Raw genomic sequence first — 21,509 nt, 5'->3', positions numbered from 1 at the left:
CTCTAGGATACCCGCTGGCCTCTAAGTTATGGAGTAATCGTCCTGGTGCTGATCTCAGCTATTCTTGGGTATTAATCTCCATACTGTTTTCCAGAAGGGCTGAACCAGTGGACATTCCCACCAACAGTGAAGGAGTGTCCCGTTCTCGCCACATCCACGCCAGCATCGGTTGCTTTTGTTCTTTTGAATGTGGGCCAGTCTCTGAGGTGTGAGATGGTATCTCATTGTGGTTTTGATCTGCATCTCCCTGATGATTAATGATGTAGAGCATTTTCTCATGTGCTTTTTTGCCATTCGGATTTCTTCTTTGAGAAAGTTTCTGTTCATTTCCTCACCCATTTTTGGATGGGGTTGGATGTTTTCTTCTTGTGGAGTTTAACCAGTATTTTGTATATCCTGGATATCAACCCCTTGTCAGATGTGTATTCGGTGAATATCCTTTCCCATTCTGTAGACTGTCTTTGTATTTTGGTCACTGTTTCTTTGGAGGTGCAGAAGCTTCTTAGTTTAAGACAGTCCCTTTTATCTATCTCTGTTTTCACTTGCTCGGCCAGTGGCATGGCATCTTTGAAGATACCATTAGCTTCAATGTCATGGAGGGTTTTGCCAACTTTATCTTCAATGTACCTTATGGTTTCTGGTCTGATGTTGAGGTCTTTAATCCATTTTGATCTTACTTTTGTACATGGTGTTAGGCAGAGTTCTGAGCCTATTTTTTGCATGTAGCCGTCCAGTGATGCCAACACAATTTATTAAAGAGGCTTTCCTTACTCCACTTCACATTACTTGCACCTTTATCAAAGATTAGATGAGCATATGATTGAGGAGAGATGTCAGTGTATTCAACCCTGTTCCATTGGTCTGCAGTTCTGCCTTTGTTCCAGTACCATGCTGTTTTAATTATTACTGCTTTGTAGTACAGTTTGAAGTTCAGGAGGTTGATTCCTCCCATTTTCTTTTTCCCAAGAATTGCTTTAGCTATTCGTGGGGGCTTATTGTTCCATATAAATTTCAAGAGTGTTTGCTCCATTTCTTTGAAGAATGTCATGGGTATCCTTATAGGGATTGCATTGAATTTATACAATGCTTTCGGTAGTATTGCCATTTTGACAATGTTAAGTCTCCCGACCCATGAGCAGGGGATATCTTTCCATTTCCTCATGTCCTCTTTTATTTCCTGAAGTAGCGTTTTGTAGTTTTCTTTGTACAGGTCCTTTACTTCCTTAGTTAAGCTGATTCCTAGGTACTTGATTTTCTGGGGCACAATTGTGAACGGGATTGTTTTTTTTCATGTTGCTTTCTTCTCTCTCACTGTTTGCGTATAGGAAAGCCATGGACTTTTGGGTATTGATTTTATAACCTGCAACTTTACTATACGAGTCTATTGTTTCTAGGAGTTTTTTGGTGGAAGTTATTGGGTTCTCTAAGTAGAGTATCATATCATCTGCGAATAGTGAGAGCTTGATTTCTTCCTTTCCTACCTGAATGTCCTTAATATCTTTTTCCTGCCTAACTGCTAATGCAAGTACTTCCAGTACTATATTGAACAGAAGTGGAGAGAGTGGGCATCCCTGTCTCGTCCTGATCTTAGAGTGAAGGCTCTCAGTTTTTCCCCATTGAGGATGATGCTTGCTGTAGGCTTGTGGTAGATGGCTTTAATTATGTTGAGGAAGGTCCCCTCTATACCCATTTTGGCTAGGGTTTTCATCATAAAGGGGTGCTGGATCTTATCAAATGCTTTCTCTGCATCTATTGATATGGTCATATGCTTTTTATCTTTTCTTTTGTTGATATGGTGGATTATGTTGATTGATTTTCGAATGTTAAACCATCCTTGCATCCCTGGGATGAATCCTACTTGGTCATGGTGTATGATCTTTTTGATGAGTAGTTGGATTCTATTTGTTAGTAGTTTGTTGAGGATCTTTGCATCTGTGTTCATCAGGGATATCGGCCTGTAATTCTCTTTCTTTGTGGTATCTCTGTCTGCTTTTGGTATCAGTGTGATATTTGCTTCGTAGAAACTGTTCGGAAGTGTTTTTGATATTTCAATTTCGTGGAAAAGCTTAAAGAGCATTGGGAGTAAGTCCTCTTTAAAGATTTGGAAGAATTCACTAGTGAATCCATCCGGGCCAGGACTTTTGTGCTTGGGGAGACTTTTTATTACCATTTCAATTTCCTTGATGGTGATAGGTCTGTTCAGGTATTCCAGGTCTTCTTGGTTCAGCCTTGGGAGTCTGTAGGAGTCTAGGAATTTATCCATTTCCTCGAGGTTTTGATGTTCCGTGGCATAAAGCTTCTCAAAGTACTCTCTGAGAATCCTCTGAATTTCTGTGGTTTCTGTTGTAATGACCCCCTTTTCATTTCTGATTCGGTTTATTAAGGTTTTCTCTCTCCCTTTGTGAGTTTTGCTAGAGGCTTATCGATCTTGTTAATTTTCTCAAAGAACCAGCTTTTGGTTTCATTGATCTTTCGGATTGTTTTTTGGGTTTCCATCTCGTTAATCTCTGCTCTGAGTTTTATTATTTCCTTTCTCCTGTTCGGGTTGTGCTCCTTTTTTTGGTCCTTCTCCAAGCTCTTAAGCTGTGAGGTTAGGTTACTTATGTGTGCTCGCTCCTCCTTCCTGAGGAATGCTTGTAGAGCTATAAACTTTCCTCTTAACACAGCCTTTGCTGTGTCCCATAAGTTTTGGTAACTCGGGTTCTCATTTTCATTCGTTTCTAGGAATCTTTTGATTTCCTCTTTGATTTCCTGTCTAATCCACTCGTTGTTCAATAGTGCACTGTTTAATTTCCAGGTGTTTGATTTAGTTTTCTGTTTTTGTGTGTGATTTACTTCTAATTTCAGCGCTTTATGGTCTGAGAAGATTGTTGATACAATCTCTACCTTCTTAATTTTATGGAGGCATGTTTTGTGGCTCAGCATGTGGTCTATCTTGGAGAATGTTCCATGTACGCTTGAGAAGAATGTGTATTCAGCTTTTTGTGGATGAAGTGTCCTGTATATATCTACTAAGTCCCTTTCTTCCATTGTTTCCCTCAAATGAAGTATGTCCTTGCTAAGCTTGAGTCTGGTTGATCTATCAAGAGGTGACAAAGCAGTGTTGAAGTCTCCCACTAGTATTGTGTTGCTATTGATGTCTTTTTCCAAATCTATGAGAAGTTGTTTTAAGTACTTTGCTGGTCTCTCATTAGGTGCATATACATTTATTATTGTAAGTTCTTCCTGTTGTACAGATCCTTTGATCAATAAGAAATGGCCTTCACTGTCTCTTATGACCTTCCTCACTCTGAAATCGATGTGGTCTGATATAAGGATGGCTACCCCAGCTTTTTTATGGGAGCTGTTTGCCTGTAGGATTGTTTTCCAGCCTTTGACTCTGAGTCTGTGTTTGCTTTGACTATTGAGATGCGTTTCTTGCAGGCAGCAGAATGTTGGGTTCAATTTTCTAATCCATCCTGCCACTCTATGTCTTTTAATTGGTGTGTTTAGCCCATTGACATTGAGAGAGATTATTGTTATGGGATTTTGTCCCATTGTTCTGTTAAAATTTGGTGTATTTGAGGGGCCTTTCTTGCCTTAAAGTAGCCCATTTAGTTGTTCTTGTAACCATGGTTTTGAGTCTATGAAGTTCCTGAGCTGTTGTTTGTCTGTGAAATTGTGTTTTGTTCCTTCTATGAATGAGAGTCTTGCTGGGAAAAGTATTTTTGGGGAGGCATTTATTTCATTGAGTTTTTTTACTATGTCCCACCACTGTTTTCGGGCCATGAGGGTTTCATCAGAAAAATCAGCTGTGAATTTTAAGGATGCTCCTTTGTAAGAGATTTCTTTCTTCGATCTTGCTGCTTTCAGAATTTTGTCTCTGTCTAAGGTTTTGGTCATTTTGATCAGAATGTGTCTTGGGGTATTTTTATTCGGATTTCTTCTAGCTGGTACCCTTCGGGCCTCCTGAATGTGGCCACAAGTTTTCTTCAGCTCTGGAAACGTTGTAGCAATGATGTCTTTGACAGTTTTTTCTTCATCGAGGTTTTCTTCCTGTACCTCTGGGACTCCAATAATTCTTATGTTACCCCTCTTGGCTTCATCACGATCTTCTCTTGCCATCTGTTCCTGAATTGTGAGTCTCTTTTCCATTTTCTGCTCTTTTCTGGAGAGTCTCTGAACTTCATCCTCGAGCTCACTGATTCTGTTCTCAGCAGCTGTTACTCTGCTGCAGAGGCCTTCCATTGAGCTTTTCAATTCGCCTACGAGATTTTTCAGGTCTGACATTTCTGATTGCATTTTCCTCATTTCTGCCTTCAGATCCTCTTGTCTTGTATTGGCATTGCTTTCCATTGTTTCTTTTAATTCCCTAAGCATCCTAAGTAGCTCCCTTCTGAATTCCTTGTCAGAGAGGTTGTCTAACACTACAGTACTGTTGGTGTCATCTGGGCTAGACTCTTCAATATGAAAGTTTGGTGGGCTTTTGCGTTGCTTTACCATTGTGAGAGGTGTGGTTTAGTCCTTCACGTTCACTGTTACTATTCTGCTTGATATGCAGTGTGAGTTAAGATAGGCTTATGAGTTATTGGCTACTGTGTTTCTAGTGGCTGAGCTAAAATAGAGAAGTTTCCATCTAAGAGGGTAGCTTATGGTTCCTATGGCATACGTAGTGGGAAAATATTTCGCGGCCGCGTTAGCTGCCGCAGCTCCGGAAAGAGTCCCTGGCACTTGGCGAGGAGCTGGGAACGTCTCCTGTTTGGAATTGGAGCCGTTCAGCTTTGTTGCCCAGAGCTGGGCCTCTGTGCCCGTCCCACGCAGCTCAGGGGGTTGAAAACCGGCTTTCTAGGGGCTGGTTCTAGCTGCGCGTGCCCAGAGAGGGACCCAGGCCCTTGGGGGAGGGCTGTACCTGTTGGAATTGGAGCCGTTCAGCTTTGTTGCCCAGAGCTGGGCCTCTGTGCCCGTCCCACGCAGATCAGGGGTTGAAAACCGGCTTTCTAGGGGTTGGTTCTAGCTGCGCATGCCCAGAGAGGGACCCAGGCCCTTGGGGGCGGGCTGTACCTGTTGGAATTGGAGCCGTTCAGCTTTGTTGCCCAGAGCTGGGCCTCTGTGCCCGTCCCACGCAGATCAGGGGTTGAAAACCGGCTTTCTAGGGGCTGGTTCTAGCTGTGCGTGCCCAGAGAGGGACCCAGGTCCTTGGGGGCAGGCTGTACCTGTTGGAATTGGAGCCGTTCAGCTTTGTTGCCCAGAGCTGGGCCTCTGTGCCCGTCCCACGCAGCTCAGGGGTTGAAAACCGGCTTTCTAGGGGCTGGTTCTAGCTGCGCGTGCCCAGAGAGGGACCCAGGCCCTTGGGGGCGGGCTGTACCTGTTGGAATTCGAGCCGTTCAGCTTTGTTGCCCAGAGCTGGGCCTCTGTGCCCGTCCCACGCAGATCAGGGGTTGAAAACCGGCTTTCTAGGGGCTGGTTCTAGCTGCGCGTGCCCAGATAGGGACCCAGTCCCTTGGGGGCGGGCTGTACCTGTTGGAATTGGAGCCGTTCAGCTTTGTTGCCCAGAGCTGGGCCTCTGTGCCCGTCCCACGCAGATCAGGGGTTGAAAACCGGCTTTCTAGGGGCTGGTTCTAGCTGCGCGTGCCCAGATAGGGACCCAGTCCCTTGGGGGCGGGCTGTACCTGTTGGAATTGGAGCCGTTCAGCTTTGTTGCCCAGAGCTGGGCCTCTGTGCCCGTCCCACGCAGATCAGGCCTTTTTTTTTAAATTTATTCAATCTCTGTGAGATAGTTACAAGCTTTTATGTTTGGGTTACAATCACACAATGATCAAATACCCATCGCTCCACCAGTTCACATTCCCCACCACCAATAATCCCGTATACCCCCCCTTTCCCATCCTCCCCCTGCCTCCATGGCAGACAATATTCCCCATAATCTCACTCTAATTTTGGGCATTATGGTTTGCAATACAAACACTGAGAGGTTATCATGTTTGGTCCTTTATCTACTTTCTGCACACATCTCTCATTCCGGTGATTCCTCCAGCCATCTTTTTATTAGTGACCTCTTCTCTATTCCAGCTGCCTTCTCCCCATTGCTCATGAGGCAGGTATCCAGCTATGGAGAACTCTACCAGTCCCGTGTATCTACTATCCTTAGGTGTTAGCCTCATTTTATGTTGTTTTATACCACACAAATGAGTGCAGTCCTTCTATGTCTTTCCTTATCTTTCTGAGTCATTTCACTTAGCATGATACTCTCCATGTCTATCCATTTATAAGCAAAGTTCATGACTTCATTTCTCCTGACAGCTGAATTGTATTCCATTTTGCAGGTGTACCAAAGTTTCTTTAACCAGTAATCTGTTCTAGGGCACTTGGCTTGTTTCCAGATTTTGGCTATTGTGAACAGTGCTGCAATGCACATATAGGTACAGATTCATTTCTACTGTGCTTTTTTGCATCCTCGGGATATATTCCCAGAAGTGTTATTGTGGGGTCATATGGAAGCTCAATTTCTAGTATTTGAAGGACTGTCCATACTGTTTACAGAAAGGCTGGACTAGTGGGCATTCCCACCAACAGTGAAAGAGTGTCCCTTTTTCCCCACATCGACGCCAGCACTGATTGCTTTTGTTCTTTTCAATGTGTGCAAGTCTCTGTGGTGTGAGATGGTATCTCATTGTTGTTTTGATTTGCATCTCCCTGATGTGGAGCATTTTCTCATGTGCCTTTTGGCCATTTGTATTTCTTTTTTGAGGAAACTTCTGTTCATTACTTCTCCCCAACTGCCGTGAGGGTGAGATACTCTCAGTAGCTTGCCGGGCTCTCCGAGAGGGGCGGAGGAATCGAACTCGGGTTGGTCATGTTGGCTGCATGCAAGGCAAACACCCTACCCGCTGTGCTATCGCTCCAGCCCATCTGATGGGTATTGAGTAAATATTTTTTCCCATTCTGTGGGCTCTTTCTGTATTTTGGTCACTCTTTCTTTTGAAGTGAAGAAGCTTCTTAGTTTGATGTAGTCCCATTTGTTTGTTTCCACTTGCATGGTCAGTGCTGTTTCATACTTATTAAAGTTTTTAGCTTCTCCCATTTGACCCAGCAATACCACTCCTGGGAATATATCACAGAGAGGCAAAAAAGTATGGTTGAAGTGACATCTGCACTTGTTTGTTCATTGTAGCACTGTTTACAATAGCCAGAATCTGGAAAAAACCTGAGTACCTGAGAATGGATAACTGGTTAAAGAAACTTTGGTACATCTACACAATGGAGCACTATGTAGCTATTAGAAAAGATGAAGTAATGAAATTTATATACAAGTGGTAAAAGTAAAAGTAAAGGCCCTCCCGTTGATCGTCGATTTGCTCGAGCAGGCCCAGTAACGTCTCCATTGGAGACTTTGTTGTTAGTGTGTCTGGCATATTGAATACTCTCGGTAGCTTGCTGGGCTCTCCGAGAGGGGCGGAGGAATTGAACTCGGGTCGGCCATGTTGGCTGCGTGCAAGGCAGACGCCCTATCCGCTGTGCTATTGCTCCAGTCCATACAAGTGGTACTACATCATGCTAAGCAAAATGAGTCAGAAAGAAATGGACAGACATAGAAAGACTGCATTCATCTGGGGAACATAAAGTAGTAAAATAGGAGACTAACACCCAAGAATAGCCGAAATAAGTACCAGGAGGTTTACTCCATGGCTTGGAGGCCAGCCACACATGCTAGGGGAAAGGCAGCTCAGATAGAGAAGGGAGCACCAAATAAAGGGTGTTGGGAGGATCCTCCCAGGATGGGAAATGCGCGCTGAGAGTAGACTATAGACCAAACATGATTGCTACTCAATGCCTCTTTTGCAAAACACAGCACCCAAAAGGAGAGAAAGAACAAAAGGAATGCCCTGCCACAGAGGCAGGGTGGGATGGGGGATGGGAGGGATACTGGGATCCGTGGTGGTGGAAAATGGGCACTGGTGGAGGGATGGGTACTTGATCATTATATAATTGAAACCCAAGCACAAAAATTTGTAAGTCAACAGCTGTACCTCATGGTGTTTCACTAATAAAAATTAAAAAACAAACAAACAAAAAGAAATAGAAAAATACCTGAGGAAATGAAAAAAACATTCTATGCTCATGGATCGAAAGATTCAATAATATTAAAATGACTATCCTTCATAAGCTATTATGTAGATTCAATGCAATATCTATCCAATCTCAGACAGCATTCCTTTATAATTTATAAAAGTTAATAATAAAATTTATTTACATGGAATTAGAAAAGACCATGAATACCCAAATCCATACTGAAAAACAAGAAACTGGGAGGTATTTCATTATCTAATTTAATAGTGCACTATAAAGATATTAGTAATCAAAACTGCATGGTACTAGAATAAAGATAGGTCCCATGATAAATGTTTCAGAATTGAGTACCCATTACAAAACTCCATGCATATGGAGTTAATTTTTGATAAGGGAGCTTAGAACATAAAATGGAGTTATGATAGCCTCTACTATCTTTAGGTGGTGCTGGGAAACTGGATAATTAAAAAACTGAACCTAGATCCATATCTTACACCTCACACAAAAGTCAATTCAAGTGGGATCAAAGATCCTGAGATGTGACCAGAAACTATAAATTACTATGAGGAAAACATAAGCAGAACACTTCAAAATTTGGAACCTTAAAGGTTCCTTCATGGAACTGATACCCTTGGCAAAGACAACAAAACCAAACATAAATAAATGAGCTATATTAAAGAGCTTCTGCATGGCAAAAGAAACACACACTAAAACTAAGACAGCTAAATGAATGGGGAAAACATTTGCAGTGAAAACATCAGAAAAAAGGTTTGCTATCTAAAGTACTCAGAAAGATCAACAACAACAACAAAAATTAAAAACACTATCGAAAAATGAAAGGAAATGAATTCATTTCTCAGAAGAAGATGAGTACTTGGCCACTAAGCACATGAAAAAATTCTCAGTATCACTTATCATGGGCTGGAGCAATAGCACAGCGGGTAGGGCTTTTGTCTCACAAGTGGCCAACATGGCCGACTGAGTTCAATTCCTCTGCCCCTCTCGGAGAGCCCAGCAAGCTACCGAGAGTATTGCCCACACAGCAAAGCCTGGCAAGCTACCCCTGACGTGTTGGATATGCCAAACATACTAACAATTGTCACAATGGAGACGTTACTGGGACCGCTCAAGCAAATCGATGAACAATGGGAGGACAGTGACAGTGATCACTTATTATCTGAGAAACACAAATCAAGGTAGTAATAACACACAAGTGAGAATGGCACATATCAAAAAATAAGTGGGGGGGGCTGGAGCAATAGCACAGCGGGTAGGGCATTTGCCTTGCACGCGGTCAATCTGGGTTCAATTCCCAGCATCCCATATGGTCCCCTGAGCACCGCCAGGGGTAATTCCTTAGTGCAGAGCCAGGAGTGACCCCTGTGCATCCCCGGGTGTGACCCGAAAAGCAAAAAATAAATACATAAATAAGTAGGAACAATCTGTGTTGTTGGGGATGTGGTGAAAAAGAAACTCTTATCCACTGCTGGTAGAAGGTTGTATGGTACAACCCTGTGGAAAACTGTACGGAGAGTTCTCGGTAAAGATAGAAATGAACTGCCATATGAGGCAGCAATTTCACTTTTGGACATCTATGCCCAGGACATAAAAATACTCCCAAAAAAGGAACATATGCACACCTTGACTCATTCTGCACTCAGTACAATAGCTAAGATATAGAATCAATGTAGGTGTTAAAGACAGATAAACGGATTGTGAAGATGTGGTAAATAGACACAATGGAATACTATGCAGCTGCAAAGAATGATGAATCCATTAAATTTCCTGCAAGCTGGCTCGAAGATATATTGAGTGAAGTAAACCAGAAAAAGGATGATCTCACGGATCTGTGGTACAGAAAATATGGATGAGTATAAGGGGAATGCTTGGATCACCCTTGATTCCAGTGTTTAGAGAGGACAGAGAATAAACAAAATCAAGGGGAAAGAAGAGAACAGGAAGTAACGAGAGAACGGGCATTAGCGATTCAGTTATACTGGTGATATGGGTGAGTGGTATATAGCCTTACACTCAAAAGAGAGACTCAAAAACACTGAAAATATGAGATCTAAGTTGCAGCCAATGGAACACTGTATTGTGCCTATCGAGTTTCCAGGCAGGGGATTGGGGCAGACTGAACTATACTCCAGATGGAAGATGTCCCTTTGGACTGGGCTCTGGAGATGGGCCCATATCTACTAGGAGTGAGAAGATCAGCTCTCTCCCTGCAGTGGAAAGGGCCAGATGGTTCTGGAGGTCATATTTGCCCTCTGATTTTTGAAGGCCTCTTGGCCAGTCTTTTAGGATAAGACCTCCAGGATCAGATGGGAATTGTTTCCATGAGAACCGGTCCCAGTCTCATTCCCCCCATGAGCCCCTCTCATGACCCTCAATCCTAAATGCTGCTGCTTGAAATCAAACCTTAGCCCTTGACGGGCTAAAACACAAGCCTATCTGGGTGGGGCAGTGGCGTTCAATTGGGGAAAAGTACCAAGCTCTTGAAACTGTTGTGGAACAGCTTGCCCAAGAGCACATTCACCCCTTCTGCAGCCCCTGGAATACCCCAGTCTTTTTCATCCACAAGATGTCCACCTAGAAGTGGCCCATAGAGCCACTAAAGAAAACCATGAGGATTTGGGGCTTCCCCCAAGGAGACCTCCCCTTGGCCGCTGCCAACCTCAGAGAATTCCCCTAATTGCCACTGATATTCAACATTTTTTTCCATTCCCCTACTTCCACAAGAGTGTCAGTGATTTGTTTTCTCCTTACCTATGTTAATTTTTTCCCTTCCAGGGGCTGGAGAAATAGTACAGTGGGTAGGGCTTTTGCCTTGCACGTGGCCAACCTGGGTTCAACTCCCAGCATCCCATATGGGATCCTCGAGCACCGCCAGGAGTAATTCCTGAGTGCAGACCCAGGTGTGTCGCCAGGTATGACCCAAAAAAAATTTCCCTTCCAACCCAGCCCTCTGAATGGGTGCTTTTTTATTTTTATTTTTTTACTTTGTTTTTTTAATTTTTATTAGTGAGATACCATGAGGTACAGTTGTAGACTTACAAATTTTTGTGCTTGGGTTTCAAATATACAATGATCAAATACCCATCCCTCCACCAGGGCCCATTTCCCACCACCACGGATCCCAGTATCCCTCCCACCCCCCGAACCTCCCATCCCACCCTGCCTCTGTGGCAGGGCATTCCCTTTGTTCTCTCTCTCCTATTGGGTGTTGTGGTTTGCAAAAGAGGAGATGAGTAGCAATCATGTTTGGTCTATAGTCTACTTTCAGCATGCTTCTCCCATCCTGGGAGGATTCTCCCAGCACCATTTGGTGCTCTCTTCTCTATCTGAGCTCCCTTTTCCCCTAGTATGTGTGGCTGGCCTCCAAGCCATGGAAAAAAATTCCTGGTACTAATCTCGGCCATTCTTGGGTATTAGTCTGAATGGGTGGTTTTGATGCAGAGCATGGCCAACAGCCCTACTATTTGTCAGGAAGTGGTGAGCCTTGAACTTTCACATTTACCATTATATGAATGATCTTTTGTGGGGTCCCTCAGATTTAGCCTCTTTGGAGAAGGCCTTTTCCTCTCTGTACTCCATTCTTGCCTTGGCGGGCCTCACAATCTCCTTAGAGAAAATCCAGATGACTCACCCAATATAATTTTTGGGGGTCCGAAATTACCCTCACTTCTTTTTGGCCATTAAAACCGAGATTGATTTTCCCACAGAAACTGACCCTGATGTCCCTCCAGAGTTTTCTGGGGAATCTAAATTGGTTCTGCCCTTGGTAGGGCATTCCCACCAGTATCCTAACACCCCTGTTTGATATCTTGAAAGGCGATAAGTTCCCACCTCACCTTATTACCCAACCCCAGAGGCAAAAGAAACCCTACTAGTAGTAAATGCTGCACTGCAGAATTTGGCTCTGGCCAGGTATGAACTTTCACAGCCCTTGTCACTCCTAATTTTGAAAACCAGTCCCACAGTTGTGGGAGGACCTAGCTAGGGCACTTGCCTTGTATGCACCCAACCTGGGTTTGATCCCTAGCAATTCATATGGTACCCCGAGCCGACCAGAAGTGATACCTGAGTACAGAATCAGGAGTAAGCTCTGAGCACCTTTGATCATGGCCCCAAACCCAAATTAATATAAAGTTGGGGAAAGGAAAGTTTCACATTGACTTTTCCCTTAGGTTTGTTTAGGATATTTTGGCAGGGGAGAGGGGAAGGGGAAATTTATTATTTCATATAAATTTCAGTAGCTTTTATTCTGTATCCTTAAGGAAAAAAATAAATCATGGGTATTTTTACAGAAAATGAATTGGCGCTATATATTTCTTTTGGCAGGACTATCATTTTGGCATCAATCTCTCCAACTCATAAATAGGAGATGTGTTTCTATTAATTTAGTCTTATTATATTTCTTTCAACAACAGACTGTAGTTTTCTTCATATGTCTTTCACCTCTTCCGTTAAATTAATCCCCAGGTACTTCACTGTCTTTTTGAGGTTCAATTTGAATGTGTCTGTTTCCTTTATTTCACCCAACTGATTTGTAGTCTGCATACAAAAATGCCAAACATTTCTGCTTATTGATTTTGTAGCATGGCACATTATCTTATTTGTAAGAGCATTTTTATAATACTTAGAGTTATCTAAGCTAGTATCAACTGCAAATAATGATAGTCTGACTTCTGACTTCTTTTCTAATCTGTGTACTGATAATATCTCTTTCTTACCAATTTTCTGTGGCTAAAACTTCCACTACTATATTGAGTAAGAGTTGTAAGAGTAGGCAAATATGTCGTGTACCTGATCAGCAAAAAAGGCTTTAAATTTTTCACAGTTGAGTAGGATATTAGCTGTGCAATCATGTTAAATGGGCCACCACTAATCTGACAAACTATAATATTCAAGACATATAAAGCACTTATAAAACTCAACAAGAGAAAAAGATCCCATGTAAAAATGGGGAGAAGAGATGAACAAAGACATTCTCAAGGACATTCATATGGGTAATATATATAGATGAAAAAGTATTCCACATCAAGCAAAACGAAGTATAATCTCACAGCATTAAGACTGGCAGACATCAAAGAAAGAAAAGTGACTGTCATAGATGGAGGCAGGCAAGGGAGGGGGAGACTTGGGATATTGGTGGTATAAAATGGGACACTAAAACTCAACTGGAAACATCCACGAAAACTCTAATGATAATGGGGAAACAAAGGAATTTCCTGCACTGGTTAACAATCCTCTAGTTTAACAAAAGTCTGAAGCCTCATTAAAGAGGACCTCAAATCAACACTCCATGCAATGGCAATGGAAACTGAGCAATCATACGTAGAGAAATACAATCAGCTTATGGGAGAATTGATTCAGAGCATCAAGGAATCCATACATACAAATGGAATTAAAGGAGTTAAAGAATAAACTAGCAAGCCACAGCAACAGAATTCAGCATACAGAGAACCATATCAGCAACAAAAAGGACAAAAAAACTAGTTTCAACAATAATGAAGTGGTACAAAAAGAAAATTGAGTGTAATAGTTTTGATGGACAACAGCAAGAGGAATAATCTCCAAATTATACAAATACAAGAAGGGGGAAAAGAGAAAGGGAAAGAAAGTCTGGCAGAAGAAAAAATAACTAGGAACTTTCCCAGTCTCTGGATGATGGCTTCTAGATGGAGGCACAAAGAATACCAAACAAAACAGACTCAGACAAAACAACTCAAGATATGATGGAGAGGGCACCACTATGACAAAGATGGTTGGAAATGATCACTCTGGATAGGAACTGCGTACGTAAAGGAACAAACAAGATAACCTCTCACTATCTGTGTTACAGACCATAGTGCCCAAAAAGGGAGGGGGGAAGAGTGGGGGGGAGAGAGAAGGAAAGTGCCTGCCATAGAGCCACAAAAGCAGGGGAGGGGAGACGGGTGACAAGAGGGAAACAGGTGTAATTGGTTGTGAGAAATGTAAACTGGTAGAGGGATGGGTATTGGATCATACTATGACAGAAATCTAATCATGAACAGCTTTGTAACTGTGTATCCCACGGTGACTCAATTAAAAAATTTAATGAAAAACCCAAGATACATAGTAATAAAAATGACAAAAACAAAACACAGCAATAGACTGCTTAAAGAAGAGAGAATAGAGAAACCTAAGTACAAACTGTCATTTAGATTTGAAGGAACAATAGAAGCATTTTTAGAGAAACAAGAGCTGGCACCATCTGCAACAATTAACCAATCCTGAAAGAATTACTAAAGGGCCACTGATAAAAAGCAAATAGTCCTTAGCAAAAATAATTAAACCTTACACAATAATGGAAACCAGCCATTCATATAAAAAAATCTGACTACTGGGAAACAAAATGTCCTATGAAAATAATTGCCAACAGAAATACATGCCCTGCCACAGAGGCAGGGTGGGATGGGGGAGATGGGGGGGTGGGAGGGATACTAGGATCCGTGGTGCTAGGAAATGGGAACTGGTGGAGGGATGGGTATTTTATCATTGTATGATTGGAACCCAAGCACAAAATTTGTAAGTCTACAACTGTACCTCATTGTGTCTCACTAATAAAAATTTAAAAAAAAACTGACAAAATAAATACAGGCTCAGAATGAAAGAATGGAGAACAATAATACAAGACAACAGTAGACAAAAAAGCTAAGACAGCCATATTCATATCAGAACAAATAGCATTAAACCTAAAGAAAGCAAAGGGATGGACATTTATGGGTTACAGGAAAAACTGACCAAGGAGTACTAACTCTTACTAACATTTATGTGCCAGATGAAGGTAAAGCAAAATTTCCAAAGCTTCTGCTCACAACCCTAAAGAAACATACTGACAGAAACACAATAACAGTGGCAGACTTCAACACTCCACTTTCCACACTAGGCAGATCAACCAGATATAATATCAGTAAAGATACAAAAGCCCTAATGAGGGGACCGAAAAACAGAGATTAACAGATGTGTACAGGGTCCTCCACTCCGCAAAAGTTAAAAGTACAAATCCTTCTATACTACACACTGAACATTTTCCAGAATATATCACAAATTAGGGAGTAACTCCAGTACACAAATTTAGAAATACAGAAATCATTCAAATTATCTTCCCAGACCACAATGGAATAAAAACAGAAATTAATCACAAAAAGAAGGGAAAAACTTGCAAACAGTGGAAGAGGAATAAGTTACTACTAATACAATAACTGTATAAAAGAGAAAATCAAGGAAGAATTTAAATGATTCGTTGGAACTAACTACAATTAAGTATGAGCTATCATAACCTATGAAATACAGCAAAATCTGTATACAGCTGGAAATTCATAGCAATAATGCCTATAAGAAGAAAAAAGGAAAAAAGAAATCAACAAACTAAGCACTCACCTCAAACATTTAAAGAACAACAAATGAACCGAAAAGGTAGGAGGAAACTAGAGAAGAAATCAATAAAATAGAAACCAAGCAAGCAATACAAAGAATAAATGAATCCAGGAGCTAGTTCTTCGAAAGAAAAATAAGATATACAAATCTTTGACTAGACACAGGAAGAATAAAAAAGAAGGTAATCAAATAAGATCACAAAAGAAAGGGCAGAAATTACAACAGACCCTCAGAAATAGAAAATATTTTAAGAGGTTATTACAAACAACTTTATACAGTTAAACTGGAGAATCCAGAAGAAACAAATAGATTCTTAGAATGATGTCATCACAAATAACTCAACAAGGAGGAAATAGAAAACCTGAATAGACCAATCATAACTAGAATAGAAACAGTAATAATCTTCTCAAGAAGTCCCAGCAGCCACACCCATGAACCACCTGTGCTGTCAAGTAAGCTCATTCACTAGCCATGATCCAGAGACTCAAAAATATACCTCAAAAGAGAAGAACAAGTGACAGAAGTGCTCCTGGACCCCACATATGGCTGAGTCTTCAGAGGCCCCCAGAGGGGGGTGGGTCAGCCCAATGCCCACCCAAACAGAGACTGGACAGCCAGTAACCTACCTCCACACTCCACAATTGCTGAAATTCTCCCTGTTGGACTCCACTGCTCAGACAAGGCTCATTCAGAAATTAATCTGTTGAAAAACTCAAGTATGTGGGTTTTGTGACTGAAATCTCCAAATCTAAATGACAGTTTTTCTGGCTAGTGTATTTAGGTTTCTCTTATCTCTCTTCTTTCATAGTCAGGAATGGGCTATCTCCCCACATCTCCCTGTCCTCCCAGAAGCCCTGGCACTCACGCATATACCCAAAGGCACTACCCAGTTAAAAATTTAACTCCAGCTGTATCGCCATTTAAATTTTGGACACCCAGGAACTCACGGGTGCATTTGCAGTTGTGTGGTATCAAACTCTGCAACACTGAAAAGCAAGTTTAGCACTGATAAACCCAAACGCCGGATTGGATGGAATATAATGTAGAAGGCAACCAATTTCAATTAACAAAACACAAACATAGAAGTTTTAACCTATAATAACACCTTAGTAATCTCTTACACAAGGGCTTAATGGCTCATTGGTGAGATACAAGAATCTTCACTAATTTTCTTATGAGGAAATATTTTGATCATCCTTTTAGCAAATTATTTTATAACAAAGAGTATAAAATAAATTAATGTGGGACTGCTATGAGGGCGGGCTTAAGAGGTAATTGGGAAGTTGGAAATAATGGTGATGGAAAGGTGCAATGGTGGTAAGATTGATTCTGGAATATTGAGTATTCATAATTAAACCTATGACTTAATAAAGGTATAAAATCCAAAATAAATATTCTTATTAAGAACAAAAATCCTGTTCCAGATAGGTTTATTGGCGAGTTCTGTCAAACCTTCAAGGAAGGTTTATTACTTTTACTCCATAAGCTCTTCTAAAACATAGAAGAAACAGGAATCCTTCCTAATATCTTCTATGAAGCTAACATTTTACTAATACCCAAAGAAGATAAAAATAAAACTTCTAAATAAGAAAATTTCAGACCAATTTCCCTGTTAAAAACTGATGCAAAAGTGCTCAACAAAATCTTAGCAAGCCATATCAAACAGTACAACCCAAAATCATATACCATGATCAAGTGGTATTTATCCCAGGGATTCAATCTAGCAAATAACATAATATACTATATCAGTAAAAAGGAATGATAAAAATCACATGGCCATATCAATCAACCCAGAGAAAGTTTTAGACAAAATACAATATCCATTCATGATAAAAAAAAGAAAACCCCAATAAATTGGGGGTGGAAGAAAACTTCTTCAAGATTGTAATGGCTATTTATAGCAATCCCACAGCCATTTGTCATTCTTAATGCTGAAAAGCTGAAAGAATTTCCACTGAGACTACATGCAAGAAAACTGTATTTAAAACTTCCACTTTTATTTCATATAAGTTCTAGCAATAGCAATCAGGAAAAAAATCAAAGTCATCCAAATTGGGAAGGTAGAAGTTCAATTATCTCTATTTGCATATCACATGATAATAAGGTAAGGTAAAAAGGTAAAGGCCCTCCCGTTGATCGTCGATTTGCTCGAGCGGGCCCAGTAACGTCTCCATTGGAGACTTTGTTGTTACTGTGTCTGGCATACCGAATACTCTCGGTAGCTTGCCGGGCTCTCCGAGAGGGGCGGAGGAATCGAACTCGGGTCGGCCATGTTGGCCGCTTGTAAGGCGAACGCCCTACCTGCTGTGCTATCGCTCCAGCCTACAGAGAAAACCCTAAAGAGTTCACAAAAAAAGCTCCTTGAAACAATCAATATAGTAAAGTCATTGGATACAAACTCAATACACAAAACTCAGTTCTATTTCTGCATGAACACTAATCAGAGGAGAATGAGATCAAAAGGTATATCCCATTCAAAATAATGTCCAGGTCGTTCACGCCCTACCGAGGTCATGAGTTGTCCCCCACAAGTGACTCTCTGGCACGGCCATGGCTCCAGAGGCAAAAGGACTTAGTCCAGAGCCCAGCAGCTTGCAGAAGAAAAGTGATTGGACCATGTGTTAAACTACGGCACCCTGCCTCCCCAGGAGGGAAAGGGTGTTTGTTGCTCCCTTCCGCCCTTTCCCCGCCGGCAGCAAGGTGGCCACCACCTCAGAGCTTATTGGAAAGCCAGGTATGAACTGGCGGTGAAGGGGCAACTGCAGTCTCATGGGAAGTGGGAATGTACTGGATCGTCCTTCACGCCCTACCGAGGTCATGAGTTGCCCCCCACAAGTGGTTCTCTGGCATGACCATGGCTCCAGAGGCAAAAGGACTTAGTCCAGAGCCCAGCAGCTTGCAGAAGAAAAGTGAACAGGCCATGTGTTAAACTACGGTGCCATGCCTCCCCGGGAGGGAAAGGGTGTTGCTCCCTTCCGTCTTTTCCCCCCTGGCAGCAAGGTGGCCGCTGCCTCAGAGCTTATAGGAAAGCCGGGTATGAGCCGGCGGTGACGGGGCAACTGCAGTCTCATGGGAAGGGGTGGGGGCGGTACTGGCTCGTCCTTCACGCCCTACCGAGGTCACGAGTTACCCCGCACAGGCAGCTCTCTGGCACAGCCATGACACCAGACACACAGAAACCAATCTCGTAATTATCTGGCTCTTTGCAGAAATCCAAAATCATGGCCGCGAGACATTATATGATTTTCATAACCAGCTACAGAAAACAAAATATTTCACAATGCCTTTTCAGCAATTCTGATTGTTTGGGGGGAAATTCTAAACAATAATGGTGCATCTTTTGTCGAAATAATGAATGTAATCAAGTAGAGAAGAGTTAAGTAGAAATCATCTGCCTCACAGACATTTGGAGGGGTGGGAGGGGGGTATACTGGGGTTCTTGGTGGTGAAAAATGAGTACTGGTGAAGGGAAAGTTGTTCGATCATTGTATGACTGAGACTTAAACCTGAAAGCTTAGTAACTTTTCCCACAGTGATTTAATAAATAAATATAAAAAGAAAAAAATAATTAAAAAAAATTAAGGTGGAGTTCATGCCCAATTCAATCAGCTAATCAGTGGCTGAATAAATAGCAGTACTCCTACAAAAAATTTTTTAAAAAATAATGTCCAGAAATATCAAGTACCTAGGAATGAACTTAACCAAAAAAATGGGAGATCTTTACCATGAAAATATTAAATCACTTATGAAGTAGAAATGGAAAAGTATTTCATGCTCATTGATTATAAGAATAAATATTGTCAAAATGACCTTCCTAACTAAACTATTATATAGAGTACAGCATTCTCCATCCCAAATCTATTCATATAATATGCTTCAAGGACTTAGAATAATCAGTAATAAAGCTTGTATGAATCATAAAGCCAGACAGAAAAATAAGAAAGTGGGTGGTCTCTCATTATCAAACCTGAAACTACACTATAAATCTATAGTGATCAAAACAGCATGGTATGAAGAAAGGACAGACTCTGAACAATGGGTAAGAAAGAATGTCCAGGACTAAATCTCTAGGTAAACTAGTTTTTGACAAATGAGCTGAGAACATAAAATGTAGTGAAAGCTTCTTCAACAAGTGGTGCTGAGAAAACTGGACAATAACGTGTATAAAATTACAGCTGGATGCATATATCACAGCTTACACAAAAGTCAATTCTAAGTGGATCAAAGACCTTGATATCAGATTAGAATCTATAAAATATACTGAGGAAATACAGGCAATGTGCTCCAAAATTTGGTCTTCTATGGTATTATGCCAGTGGAAAAGGCAAAGGAATAAAAAAAAATAAACAAAGGGGACCACGTCAGATTAAAGAGATTCATCATAGCAAAAAATCACAGGCTAAAACAAAGACACCTAAATGAACGAGAAAATATTCAGACCCAGTACATCAGATAAAGGGTTGGTATGCAGGATATATAAAGTACTCACAAAGACCAACAAAAAATGCAAATAACCTATATCAATAAATGGATATTATAAATGAACAAGCACTTCTCTGAAAGACAGATGGATGGCCAATAGGCTCATGAATAAGGGCTTAGCATCACTCATTATCAGGAAAATCCCAAAAAAGTAGGCAATGAGATCATCTCACACCAGTCTAATAAATGAAGTAACTCATATAAGTTCATGCTTTTAAGTACGTACATACTGTCAAGTTTAAACTCGTTAACTATACTAAAATGCAGGTACTTGTTTGAATACATCCAATATTTAATGATCCCTCAGAGTCATAAGATCACACAAATATCAATAAATAAAAATGTAAAATGTATTTTCATTAAATAAGATTTAAAGTCTTTAAGATTTAACGGTAGATTTTTTTTAAATCATGCATTTAAGATCTAACTTAATACTGCAAACAAATTTAAATGCCAAACTTATATTTCTGAATCTTAGAAATAATAAATATGCATTCATATTAAACTATATTTTAAGTACTCTATAATTAATCTACCACAAAAATTTCAGAATGGTCAAAAGCTAAAATATACTTGAATTTTACTGAGCGTATGGGAAATAAGTTAGATAATTATGTTTGCTTCACTTGAAATATCTTATTGTTTTAAAGATATGTTATTCTAAGATCGTGTCTTTATGAGCAAGGAGTTTTTTAGAAAGCAGTCTCTTTAAGGTCATGCTTTTAAGGGCAAGGATTTCCCTAGAAAGCAATTTCTTCATTTCCCATCCGTCTTTTCTTATTTCCCCTCAATATACTGATATTTTTCTTGATGCAACATAATAACTAAAGTTTCATGTGTACAACATTATGCAATAAACCAAGTCTGAGTTATAAAATTGTGTTTTAAAGGATGTATCCAGAGGCTGAAGAAAGAGCACAGGAGGCAGGGCACTTACTTTGCATGGAGCCAACCCAGGTTGGATCCTTGCCACCCCATATAGTTCCCTAAGCCCACCAGGACCAGCCCTGAGCACCGCTGGTTGTGACCACACCAAAAATTTAATAAAGGATATATAAACACATGGATGTGTTTTGTAAAATACAAAGCAACATATATTCAAGTTTCACCATAACAACTTGAAATAATATTCCCATAACAACTTGAAATAATATTCAAGTTTCACCACAACTTCAAAATGTTAATGCCTAGATAAGTCAGGTAGTTCAGATATACCAAACTAGACTTAGGACACTGCTAAAGATCAGGATATATAAGGTAACTATAGCACACTTACAGGTAATAACTTAAATTATTATAACATATTTTTCAAGATATTAATTCAATATCACGGAATATGTAGCTTTTCAGAGTATGAAATCAATAAATGTTCATAAAATTACCTTAAAAATGAGGGGGTGGGGCCAAGATGGCCTGACAGTCAAAACCTATATCGTCAATGTCCTGTGATCATAACGAAATCTACACATAGAAATCAATAACCAAGGTAACATAGAAAGAAAACTATATTTCAAGACATAGCACTACCTAAGTAGGAAGTTAAGATGGAAAATAATGCATAGAAATGTAAAGTT

The 21,509-nt window shown here is 40.7% G+C and overlaps 1 protein-coding gene across 1 annotated transcript in view; it reads right to left on the bottom strand.

Moving 5' to 3' along the window:
- The window catches only part of CHM (CHM Rab escort protein), a 196,058-nt gene that overhangs the window by 117,183 nt on the left and 57,366 nt on the right, over positions 1–21,509 (bottom strand). The window lies entirely within an intron of this gene.

The sequence above is a fragment of the Sorex fumeus genome, unplaced genomic scaffold (genome assembly GCF_029834395.1).
Source record: "Sorex fumeus unplaced genomic scaffold, SorFum_2.1 ptg000050l, whole genome shotgun sequence".
Taxonomy (NCBI): Eukaryota; Metazoa; Chordata; class Mammalia; order Eulipotyphla; family Soricidae; genus Sorex; species Sorex fumeus.
The sequence above is the reverse complement of the archived record's forward strand: the minus strand, read 5'-3'. Positions and strand labels throughout refer to the sequence as shown.